General features: G+C 42.1%; 1 long non-coding RNA gene across 1 annotated transcript; it reads left to right on the top strand.

Moving 5' to 3' along the window:
• The first annotated feature begins 2151 nt into the window (after positions 1-2151).
• LOC109249900 (uncharacterized) lies at positions 2152-8709 on the top strand. Its single transcript, XR_002072806.2, has 3 exons — positions 2152-2221; positions 3432-4072; positions 8421-8709. It is a non-coding gene; the product is annotated as an uncharacterized LOC109249900 (long non-coding RNA).
• Positions 8710-12183: the final 3474 nt, after the last annotated feature.

Here is a 12183-nt window from a genome sequence, read left to right as displayed (position 1 = left end):
CATCGGGCAAACTTTGTAAATAGTGATGCTCTTTCTAGGTCCAGAGTTTGAGATCCAAAACATAGCTGTGCACATTTTAGCTCCTGGCTAGGATTTTGACCCTGTAATTTATGGATGATTGTATCTTTTGAATTTCCAAGATAGCCTACTGCAAACTTCTCCGACAGCTCAGTCAGGTAAAGAAAGCAAACACGTGAAGTCTGATTTAAACCTTCTTGGTCTGTTAGGGCTGCTGGTTAGATTAGAAGAGAGGTTACAGGACAGGGGGTGTTAGTAGGGTGCAAGTTTTTCGCAGACAATGGTAAGACCACACAGTCAGTGGTGAAACAGAACCAAGAAAATCCTAGGTCAGAGAAATCCTAGGTCAGAGAAATCACAGTGCTCACATTATGGAGACTAACTGCCCTCATACTCTCCATCAACACAAGACTTTGTGTCCCTGCTAATTCTCTGATTCAAGTCTCAGTTTGGTGTGAGGTGTTAGTCATTTTCTGTCCTTCTTGAACTCACACATAAATAAATCCTTCCCTGGAAACGGAAAAGTGGATTGCTTGTCAGTACCCCTCCAAGACTTCACTGAACCAAGAGTGATTCATTCTGGGTGGCAGCAAAATCTCTTTGACTAATATCTCATTGAAGTCATGCAAATGACTAATGGAAAGTTCTCCGGAGAAAGTTCTCTGGAGAAAGTCAGTTGGTTGCTTGTAACTTTCTCGAGTCTGTGTGAGGAATCCTCAAGACCTGCTCTCGAGCGGTCCTGTTTTTCATTTTGATGAGAACTTGTTAATTCAAAAAATGGCTTACAAATGGCCTAAAAAGTTTATGTTGGCTCTAAAAGTTTGTGTTTGCTCTTCTCTCAATTTTAAACAGGAGGGCTTATGGTTTTAAGCAGATTTTATAGCTCGAGTGTATCCTAAAATTAAACAATAGCATCTAAATCTGTGCCTATGTTATTAGAGCTGGATGGAGTAGATTGAATTTGCAATACTTACAACTTGGCTCCTGGATTGGGAACAGGGATTCTTAGCTGTTATTGGTATTTTCTTACTCCCTTCCCCCATTATGCATTATCCCAGTTCTTTTTTTTAAATTTTTTAATGTTTATTTATTATTTTTGAGAGAGAGAGAGAGAGGGCGGGAGGGAGGGAGAGCACTAGTGGGGGAGGGGCAGAGAAAGAGGGAGACATAGAATCTGAAGCAGGCTCCAGGCTCCAAGCTGTCAGCACAAAGCCCGATGCAGGGCTCGAACCAACGAACCATGAGATCATGACCTGAGCCAAAGTTGGATGCTCAACCGACTGAGCCACCCACGCGCCCCAAATTATGCCCAGTTCTGTGCCTTGCCTTATTAACGCCCTCACTGGCACCCTTTGGAAATAGCACTTATTATAATGAGCCTCGTATTTCCTTCAATGACTAACAACATAAATTTTCTTCTTTTTCTAAGGACCCTATATAAGTCCACCAAAAACCAAACCAAACCAAACCAAACCAAAACAAACCAAAACAAAACAAAACAAAATAATGGTTCCAGGTCATCTAAAAGCAGCCCATCTGTGTATACATGCGTATGTGCACACACACGCACACACACACACGCATTTAAATCTATGAGTTTATATAGATACCTCTGTTTCTGATCTAACACCACAAAATTCATTCTACCTAGTCTTCCCCTTTCTTAATTTGTAATTCCTTTTTCTGACAGAGATAAACCTTGCTTTCACTGTCCATAATAGACTTTCTGTTCAGTCCTAACACACGCATAAAATAATTTCAGAATTGCTAACTCATACCCATGAAAGACACAGTTTCCTTGAGTATAATATTTTGTGTACATTTTTTGTTTATATAGACAAAATGCTATTTCCCAAAGTCACTCAGGATAATTCTGTTCTTTTCCACCCCCTTCAGTGTGGTTTAATTATTCATTAGCAACACAGAAAGTTTCGTTCATTACTGCTTGTATTCCATTTTGCACCCCCAATCCCCCATCACCAAGCTTAAAGTGTTAATTATAGAGGGGTTTCAGTTACCATGGTTTCGCTTTTCGTGGTTTCAGACCATGGTCAACCATGGCTAGGAAGCCATGACCCTCCGTCTGCCGTATTGGCAGAAGGTCAATAGTAGCCTAATGCTACATCACAGTGCCTGTGTCATTCACCCCGCTTTGTCTCCCCAAGCAGACATTTTACCATCTCACATCATTACAAGAAGAAGGGTGAGTACAGTATGATAAGATATTTTGAGAAAGAGAGACAGAGACCACATTCGCATAAGTTTTATTATAGTATATTATTATTACTGTCCTATTTTATTAGTTGTTGTTAATCTCTTACTGTGCTTAATTTATAAATTACACTCTATCATAGGTATGTATGTATAGGAAAAACATAGTATATATACTACTAATATATAGTATTAGCATTATCTGTGGTTACAGTCATCCACTGGGGTCTTGGAACATATATTCCATGCATAAGGAGGGGCGATTGGAGTAGGATTGATGCTATACTCAAGGTAAACTTGACTGATGGGTAAACTCTAGATTTATTGAAGGTGATTGACTTGTATATACTTTTCCTCTCTATTCATAATTTACCTGGATTCTGGAGCGAAGCTGCATTATGACAACCTGAAACCCACAGCCACATCATAGTTGCTTTTTAATCTTTTCTCTTTACCATTTCCCCCACCCTATTCTTGGTCTCATTTTTACACGAGTTTCTAATTAAGAGAAAAACTGGTTCAAGGACTCCTCCCTAATACTTCCAATTTGGAAGGAAATCAGAATGAAGTCAAAAGGCTAAATAAAAGGTAGGAAGTGGGTGGGTGGAAAAACAGCAGCCGGGGGCAAAAATACTTTATAAAATAGATAATACAGATTTCAATAGAATTAAGGGTCAGTGATAGTCCTATTAATTTAGCGCTAATACAATGAAAAGGGGGCACGTCCTTCTAGTCTCTGACCTGGTTCGTTTGCTGCCTGATCAGTGCCAGGAAACACATAAAGTCAAAATGCCATTAAGATTACCAGGCTTTTAGGGGCACCTGGGTGGCTCAGTCGGTTAAGCCTCCGACTTCGGCTCAGGTCACGATCTCACGGTTTGTGAGTTCGAACCCCGTGTCGGGCTCTGTGCTGAAAGCCCAGAGCCTGGAACTTGCTTCAGATTCTGTGTCTCCCTCTCTCTCTGCCCCTTCCCTACTCACACTCTATATCTCAACAATAAGTAAATGTTTAAAAAAAATTAAAGAAGAAAACGGGAACCAGAAAAAAAAAAAAAAAGATTACCAGGCTTTTGTCCAAGTGAATCTCTGGGGTTGGCAGGGCCTTATCCCCTATAAAGTTTAGTTACATATCCTATTTCTTCTCATTCCTTAGTGCGTATCTATTTATTTATTTATGTATTTATTTAATCATCTATCCACAGACACAGGCCGGAGTTCTTGTTCTGGGTGAAGGACTTTGCAGGAGATGTGTGACAGCTCCAGTGACCGAGTGTCCTTCTGCCCAGTTCCACAATCTGTTTTGTGACCACCCTCAACAGTCAATGCATCAACACCACAAAATTTGGGAGCTACGCCAATAGAGGCCATGCAATCATGCTGAGAACTAACCTTACAAAGAACAAGACTCAGGCGCCCGAGAAAGGGAGTGGTTTTGAACATCTCATGCCAGACCCTCTCCCCCTATTCAGACTTCAGAGAGAGAACTACCTACCTACAGGCCTTGCCTTAGTGCTTTTCCCTGAAGCAGTTCAAACAGCCCAGCCTGGACATGTATTTGAATCAGTGTAAACAGAGTTCTCCAATTAATGGGGCAAAACAGCCTTGTGTCAGCCCTGGGAAACGATGGGCTGGAACAGCAAGGGTGATTCATCAGGCAGGTCACAACAAGGCCAATGCAAATTCTAAAATGTTTGTTTCACTCGAACTATGCTATGCACTGGCATAGTAAACACAACTACAAAACGGTTACGTCAAATGCTGCAAACAACAATATAAACTTCAAAGTTGCCCGAGGTGGAAGTAAAAGAAAGATTAGCATAAACCTCAGAGCCAAGGATTTTAGGTAACGTTGAAAAGTAGGATTGAGTTTCAAACTTTATAACGCAGGTATTGAAAATGTCAGTTTGTTGGTAACATGTTTCCCTGAAAGAAAGATGCCTGACATACTGAATGTTGTATGTGCTTTATGTATTTATGAGCTGGGTTATGGTCTTTGTGGGAAGATAAGGCAGTTTGCATGGATGACACCTCTCTCTCCCTCTCTCTCTCTCTCTCTCCTTTCTTCTTCATTATAACGCACTGGGAAAAATAACTTTATTTTGTTTTACCTGGGATTCTGATTAAAGTTAACACAACTAATTGTGCAGGAACTGGACAGGGAATCCTTTTTATCAAAAAATAATACCGAACTTTCTTTGTTTTCGTTGGCGGTCTTACTTCTCTCTATCTGTTTGACAATTAAAGCTCGGATTTGGAACAAAATTCCCAGGAGAAATGTTATTTGTTATTTCTCTGGGGCTTGCATTAAAAAAATGTTATTACAGTCCTTTATTTCAGGATTTTATTGTGGGGAATCCATATCTACCCAGTGCTTCTAAGGATTAGGAGGAAAGGTGTTTCCAAATGTCCTGATCTTATCTGTGCATCATCTGAATTATGTAAGGGCCCCACATTTATACATTCAGGTTGGCTCTTCATTGGAGAATAGCTCGCATAAGGTTGTTGGTATTTCCTGCCCCTGTTAGGCCAAAATTACTGTAATAACAGCCTTTCTGGCTGGATTCAGGTACTTTGCTTCAAGCCCAGACCAGAATCAGGAAATGAAGAGGCATGTGTGAAAAGGAAAACTACTGGCGTGGAGGCTTGGGGGTGAGAAAGGGGAATTTCTCAATTTTTTCATGGCATCGAAATGTTCAGCATGGGTAAGTCATTAGGAGAGAAAGAAAGAACCGCTTTTAGTGGAAATTACCACTGGTCAGATGCTCCACTGTAACTTCCGATACTGTGTAAATGGCCTGGGTAGATCTGAGAGGCAGGAACCTTCCTCAGGCTAGGAGTTAGAACACCTAGTTTCTTTGAACGTATGTTGAGGGCTCATACAACTTGGCAAAGGTCTTCTCCAGGAAAAAGAATACAAATTAGAAATAAAAAATTAAGTATGATGGTGAATATCCATTTATAATGAGCAAAGAAATGCTAAGGATTACAAATTTTTAAAAAGCTGGCCAATGTCATTTATCTTACAAAATCTGTAAAGGCAGCACAATGTTTTTATTAGCCTGGCACACTTCGGTAATACTTTTCCCAAATTTTTTGGCTGTATACCCTTCAAAAGATAACAATGTTGGAATATTTTCTATAGAGGATGGGATGGTAAGTGAGTCTTTTTTTTTTTTAATTTTTTTTTAACGTTTTTATTTATTTTTGAGACAGAGAGAGACAGAGCATGAACGGGGGAGGGGCAGAGAGAGAGGGAGACACAGAATCGGAAGCAGGCTCCAGGCTCTGAGCCATCAGCCCAGAGCCCGACGCGGGGCTCGAGCTCACGGACCACGAGATCGTGACCTGAGCTGAAGTCGGACGCTCAACCGACTGAGCCACCCAGGCGCCCCGGTAAGTGAGTCTTAATATGCAAAAACTTGTTTGTCTTCCACTACTCAGACCCACCTACTTTCAGTGCCAGGTGCTATAGGACAACCTGTAACCCTAAAATCTTTGTGTGGAAGCCAGCAGAGCTGGCATGGGGTGTGTGTGTGTGTGTGTGTGTGTGTGCAGAGGGTTGGAGAATGCATGCCCAAGCCAGTCCTACACTGGGAAGGCTTGCAATAGCTATTATACACATGAACCATTTCGGATCCCATACACGGATCTTATAAAACATTATAGATATTCCCAACTCAACTTTTCCTTAGCTGGATCCTAAAAATGATCGAGGCCACCCAACATGAAGAGAAATGTAATGGAGGGGAAATTGGAGTAGAAAGAGATAGCAATATTTACCAATTGTGCTTTAATCACCACTTGCGATTAAAATGTCTCACTCTTACAAGTTTTATAGCCACTATAACCGTGCGGACAAATTGGTGGGCCTCTTTCCCATCCGGGATATTGGAAGAAGCCCATGCAAGAGGAGAGTCCTGACATTTATCTTCATTAGTTTGGCAGTAAATCTCCCTGTGGTCCTATGTGAATGTGAGCAAACGATTTAACTCTGTGACCTCAGTGTCTACATTTGTCTATTTCACTGGATCCCGATGAGGACCAAATAAGATAAGTGCGTATAATAGCTTCAAAAGAACAGACTCACCATTTTTGTAGGTCACTCAGTACGAGCTTCATGCTTGGGGAATATAGTTTACTGTCAAATGGATGAGTGGTTTGAAAATTTCAGTATCTGGAACAGTAACTCCTATTCTGAAGGTGCACTTTAACTCTTTCCAAGTAATTATCCACTCTCAGCACCCCGGAAGCAGCCGTGGAAACTAAAAGTTTGGTGGAGCTGGTGAAGAGAGGATCTGAACATTTTGAAATTTGTTTCTAGTCTTATTAGGTAGCCTGTCGATTGGTTGGTGCTGGTGTTTTAGATGCATCTTGGGTGTATGGTGGTGTGTGTGTGTGTGTGTGTGTGTGTACAGGAAAGCTTCCAGAGTCTGAGGGGTTTCCCTCAGAGAGAGAGAGAGAGAATTTCGTTCTAGCAGGACTGAGTGAATTCAAAATGGGGCCTTACTGCTGGCGGATAAGGTAGGGAGGAAGGCGAATGATGAAAAGTTGGCTCACGCACACGCGCACACACACACACACACACTTTTATTTTCCTGTTTGGTCCACACAACGAAGCTGATCCTATCTCTTACCCTTACCCTTTCTCCGAACACATCTACTTGGTGCTTTATAAATAAATCACTGTCCGTCATCAGCCATACACCTTGTGTCTCTGGCCGCTTTTCAGGATATGTACTTCATCTTCCGGACCTAGCTGAAACTTTGCTTTCCCCTCAAGGCACTGATTCATGCGCATCCCTCTCGCATGGGGCAGTTTCTTTCATGGGCCCCGGGGCCTGAAAATGCAGTAGCATCTTCTTGATCCTTGTTGCGAGTTCCAGATCATTTCTCCCTAATCTCAAGACTTTGTTCTTCTTTCCTCCAACCCTTCTCTTTTGTTGTCAGCCTCCTGCTTCGTCTATCTGACTAGAGTGTAGGCTGCATGTCAGTAGATGGTGTCCCTTATCCCCAGTACCTGACGCGTGCCAGGCACCTAACAGGCTTTCAATCAGTATTTGTTGAAGGAAAGAAGAGAACCAAAGAATAAAAGAAAGCGAGGAAGCATCTCTCTGTGAGGTACCTCCACTCAAATTTGCAGCCTTCTTGGATCAGACACGTGAATTATCCTAACACAGATCGTGCCCGCTCTCATCTCCATGTCTGTGTTTCTGTGTTCTGTGTTCTGCATAATATAATACGTCAGACCCTGTCCCTCAGTTTTCTTGTAATTTTCTCTTTTAAGGCAGCTCGTGTCTGATGTCCTTGATGGAGCTTGTACTGGCTGTTGAAGTCAAGCCAACTCTTCCTTTCAGCTCTTATTACACTCGGAGCTAAATACTTCTATACAGTCCTTGCCATAGGTTTTGAAAATAACTGTGCTTTGAATGCGAGAGGAGAGGTGGTTTTGTTTCTTCGATGAACGCAAATCTCCCTTTAGGGCAGACCCCATTCCTTATTCTTCTTTTATAGCCCTCCTTGTGCTGGATACACGGCTTAGTAAAGACACATTCGTCATATGGCAATTGAAAGCAAAATGTTGAATTTATTTTTTTACTTTTAATTTTCAGGTAGACTATGTATGTAAACATGTACACACATGAAAGGAATTGGCATAAAAAGACATAAAAAAAAGAATACTGGAAGTATCTTCACTGTTGTAGAAAAGTTGCAGAAGCTCAGTGAATTCTGACCCAGTCTATGTAACATTTGGGGATAAAGGGCTTCCTATACGTGATGCATGTGATGCAGTCCTGGTCCTGAGGACCAAAGGTCCTGCCCTCCCTTGAGCATGTTCTCATAGTTATGGCAGCCTGCAGTGACCTACTTCGCAGCAGGGTCGGCCACGGTCAAGCTCTGGCCATCTTAGGGCAGCGCAAGGAGGGAGAGTCACTTTCTGTTTCATAAGCTGAACGACATTGAATGAAATTCCAGTATTTGAGGGCTGGGCACATAGGAATTAGGAGGATGGAGACTGAAGAGTAATTATAGTTCTGGTTAAAGGACTGAAGAAAGAATCCAGAGTATCTGGGCCATCCCATCCTACAAGGACTGTGATTTCTCTGAAATGATTGGTCATAAGTAACACCCATGAGACCTTCCCGTTATGAAGAATTGGCCATTGATGATGTTCCCTTTCGCTTGATTTTTAGGCCAGAGAGAAGGGGAAAACTGAGAGTTCAATTCTGCTGTCCTCCAGAAGTTTTTTGGCAAAGGATTATCTATCAAAACTGTTCTAGCCTCTTATCTCCTACATAATCCCAAGCAAATGCTGTGAGAAGAAAGGAGTAGTGCCATTGCCGAGTTGACAAGGGAGAATGCAGAATTTCACTCCCAGATCTATTTACCCATTACACACCTGTATTCTGTGCGACGTACTCTTTTATTCTTGTGAAAAACATTTCACATTCACACGTTCCAATAAAACTGAAATAAGCCACATTCAAATGCCAGATATGTAACAAAGCCATTATGAGCAGGGATTGTCTCTAAAACTCTCTTTAGAATATACATTTTTAACATTTTAAAGGAGACCTGCAGAAAGCTGGCATACCGGTTGGAAGGAAATTTGTACAATAGATTTTCTCGAATCAATTTTTTTTCCCTTGCCACTGCTTTTAGCCTTGTCTACAATATTCTCAAAGGCAATGGTCTCTGAGCTCCTGCCAACATCCCGGTATTAATCTGCTGAAACAAAGTACCACAAACTGGGCAGCTTCAACAAGAGTGATTGGTTGTCTCACAGTTCTGGAGGCCGGAAGTCGGAGATCAAGGTGTTGGTAGAGTTGCATCCTCTGAGGGCCGTGAGGGAGAATCTGTCCCATCCTTTTCTCGAGCTTCTAGTGCTTTGCTGATACACCACCTGATCTCTTTTTCACTTGACATTTTCCCAAAGTTTGTATCTGCCTTTATGTCCAAATTTCCCCGTTTTATAAAGACACAAGTCATATTGGATTAACGCCCACTCGAAGGATCTCATCTTAACTTGTTTAAATCTACAAAGACCCTGTTTCCAAATGAGACACATTCTGAGGTACTGGGGATTAGGACTTCAATACATCTTTTTTTTTGGAGGGGGGGAACACAATTCAGCCCTTAAAAATCTTTGTTTATTCCTAACTAATAATTGCATTGAAAGGCAGGCAATGGCTCTCACAGCTGTGGGTCGTGGTGTGTATAATCCTTGAGATATGCCTAGGTATTTTAGTAAGATTGATGATGTCGGTTTTCTAAAAAGAAAAAGGTTGAGACGACTACCAATGTGGCCCCCAAGTTCAAATGGCTGCTGCAGGAGCGAGTATTGTTGGAGTAGAAGCTGAAGTACACCTGGGATTCTTTGGCCAATACATGTGAGAGTAAATGTCCCTTTATGCACCCTGTGGGTTTCCTCCCATTCTATTACCCAGTAGGGGTGAAAAGCAAAGGGAGAGCAAAATTAAGGGAGGAAAAAGAATTCTAAGAAATCTTTGCTTGATATACTTGACATCTTGAGAGCTTTTCAAACTTTTACCACCAGGTGATTGTTGATCATAAATATGCAGAGCGTTTACCAGTAACAACACGCACAGCATACAAAGGACTCTTTGTTTGGCTTCTTTGGAATCTGCCCTTGATTAGTTGCTCATCACTTATCCCTGCCTCGGGCATAGCGGATGATCAGCCTCCATCCAGATGACTCAACTAATAACAAGCAGCATGCTGGGCACTGTCAGGTGACTCACAGATGCAGCTGAAGACCAATCCAGAATGCTGTTCCTCACGTGCATACTGGATAACCCAGCACTGGCGATTCAGGTGCCAGGCAGACCCCGGAGGTTCACTGGAAAATTCTGCCCACTTCGTGGTGTACTTGAAAACTCCTGGAATAAAATGGTAAGGGGAAAAAAAATCACCATAAATCCGCTCCCCACAGGTAACTTATTTAGAGTGAAAGAGCGAGTCACTGTTAGCACCATTTGTGGTAGATATAAAGACACTCAGAAATAGAGGGACTGACGTCTCTTGGTGATGGCTGGGTAAACAGAGCAACATCCCTTTACGCTTGGGTATCTATTCTCTCTTTTTTAAATCACTGGGATGTGGTGAGCAGCCCTTTTATCTTGTTTTACTTTATTTAATTAATAAATTAAGAGCGGCCAGATCTCACAATCTACATATTTTAAAACTAGCCTATTACTACTCTAAAATCGTCTCTGTTTGTGTCCTAGGTATGACTACACATTTGATAGGAGGGGTCAATAAAGATGTACATAAGATAGGGCATTCCTACTCCATAAGCTATCTTTTTTCCTTTCCTTTCCTTTCCTTTCCTTTCCTTTCCTTTCCTTTCCTTTTCTCTTCTCTTCTCTTCTCTTCTCTTCTCTTCTCTTCCCTTCCCTTCCCTTCCCTTCCCTTCCCTTCCCTTCCCTTCTCTTTTCTTCTCTTCTTTTGTTTTCTTTTCTTTTTTTCAGTTCTAAAGCAGAGGAGTTAATCATACAGTGTCTAGAGTCAGACTGCCTGGTTTATTAGAATTTTAGCTTTAGCAGGACTTTGGGAGAGTTATTTCATCTTTCTGTGTCTTATCTCTCTGTCTCTGTCTCTCTCTCTCCAAACCTACTGCCTTCAGACCAGGTGTGTACTGAAGGAGGCAGTCTTCCTCCAGTCCTGCCAGGGACCCTTGGGTGGCTTTCACAGACCCCATTCTACTCCTTCCCTCTCCATTATGAAAAGCAGCCTTCTCTGTTTATGGAACGCAACTTGTCCCCTGTCTAGGTCTCTCTACTTCACAGATAACTGCTTCCATTATGAACACTTTCTTCACCACCACTCTTTGTTTTCTCACCTCTCCGATCTCTTCTGCAGCTGAGCCCTACACTCCCTCTGCAGTCCCTGGTCTGAATTGAGAACCTTCACATGCCAGGTGAAACATTTCGTCAAATCTCATACTTCACAAGTCGGCGATCCACAAATACTTTTATTAGCTTCCTTGTGTGCAAGCCGCCAGAAGCTGTATGTCATTTTTTCTCCATGAAACCAACATTCAAATCAACCGTAAGAACGACGACAGCAACAATAATAATCATTTCCATGAAGTTAACCTGGTTAGTGTGTAGGTACAGGTTTTTCAAATGCAAATTACGAAATAGATCCAAGGATAAAGATAAGGATCCAAACATTAACAGCACCAGATATCGCTATGCCTTCCTGTCATACAGCCCAGGATGCTGACGGGGAGCGCTGGATGGGGGGTAGGTGGGGAGTTGGAGCAGAGAGAGGAACTTACAGCTGTGACGGGAGGGCCTCGTAGGTATCCCTCAGTTCAAGATGCTGGCTTTCTTACTGTTTCCTTTAGAGACTTAAGCTGGGCGCTAAGGCCTCAGAATCTGATGTAAATGTTAATGTACATGTAATGTAAGTGTAAATGTTAATAACAAGGTCCCGACTAAAAGAATACTATTTATTTTTGGGAGACCATTGTCAGATGTAACTGATGCTATAGTCATTGTCCTTATGCTGAAAACACCCAACAGGGTCCCTCTACTCATGTCCCACCTCTGGGGTCTGAGGACCATCTACTAATTCAGAGGCACCTGGTGTGTGTCTTCAAAATGCAGATTCAAATTCAACAGGTAATTTTGATGGACCCTAGAGTCTGAGAGCTACCGCCTTCCGGGCTTCGGGCCTCAGTAGGGTCCGTTTCGCATACGGCTGCACTACACAGTGAAGCTTGAGTTGCTCAAGAAAATGCCGGAACGATGAGACGTTAGACACGTATCGCAAGCATTCGTTTTAACCTTCAGATCTCCTACCGTTTCTTAAAATCAATGTTGATAGTCATGGTGACAAATAAAATCAACTTCAGAAGGAATTCCCTGTAAATATAAAATATAGTAACTCCTCACTCAATCCTTTGGGCTCCATTCAGTCCTTTCCTGG

The sequence above is a fragment of the Panthera pardus genome, unplaced genomic scaffold (assembly GCF_024362965.1).
Source record: "Panthera pardus isolate Hobbes unplaced genomic scaffold, ASM2436296v1 HiC_scaffold_17, whole genome shotgun sequence".
Classification (NCBI taxonomy): domain Eukaryota; kingdom Metazoa; phylum Chordata; class Mammalia; order Carnivora; family Felidae; genus Panthera; species Panthera pardus.
The sequence above is the reverse complement of the archived record's forward strand: the minus strand, read 5'-3'. Positions and strand labels throughout refer to the sequence as shown.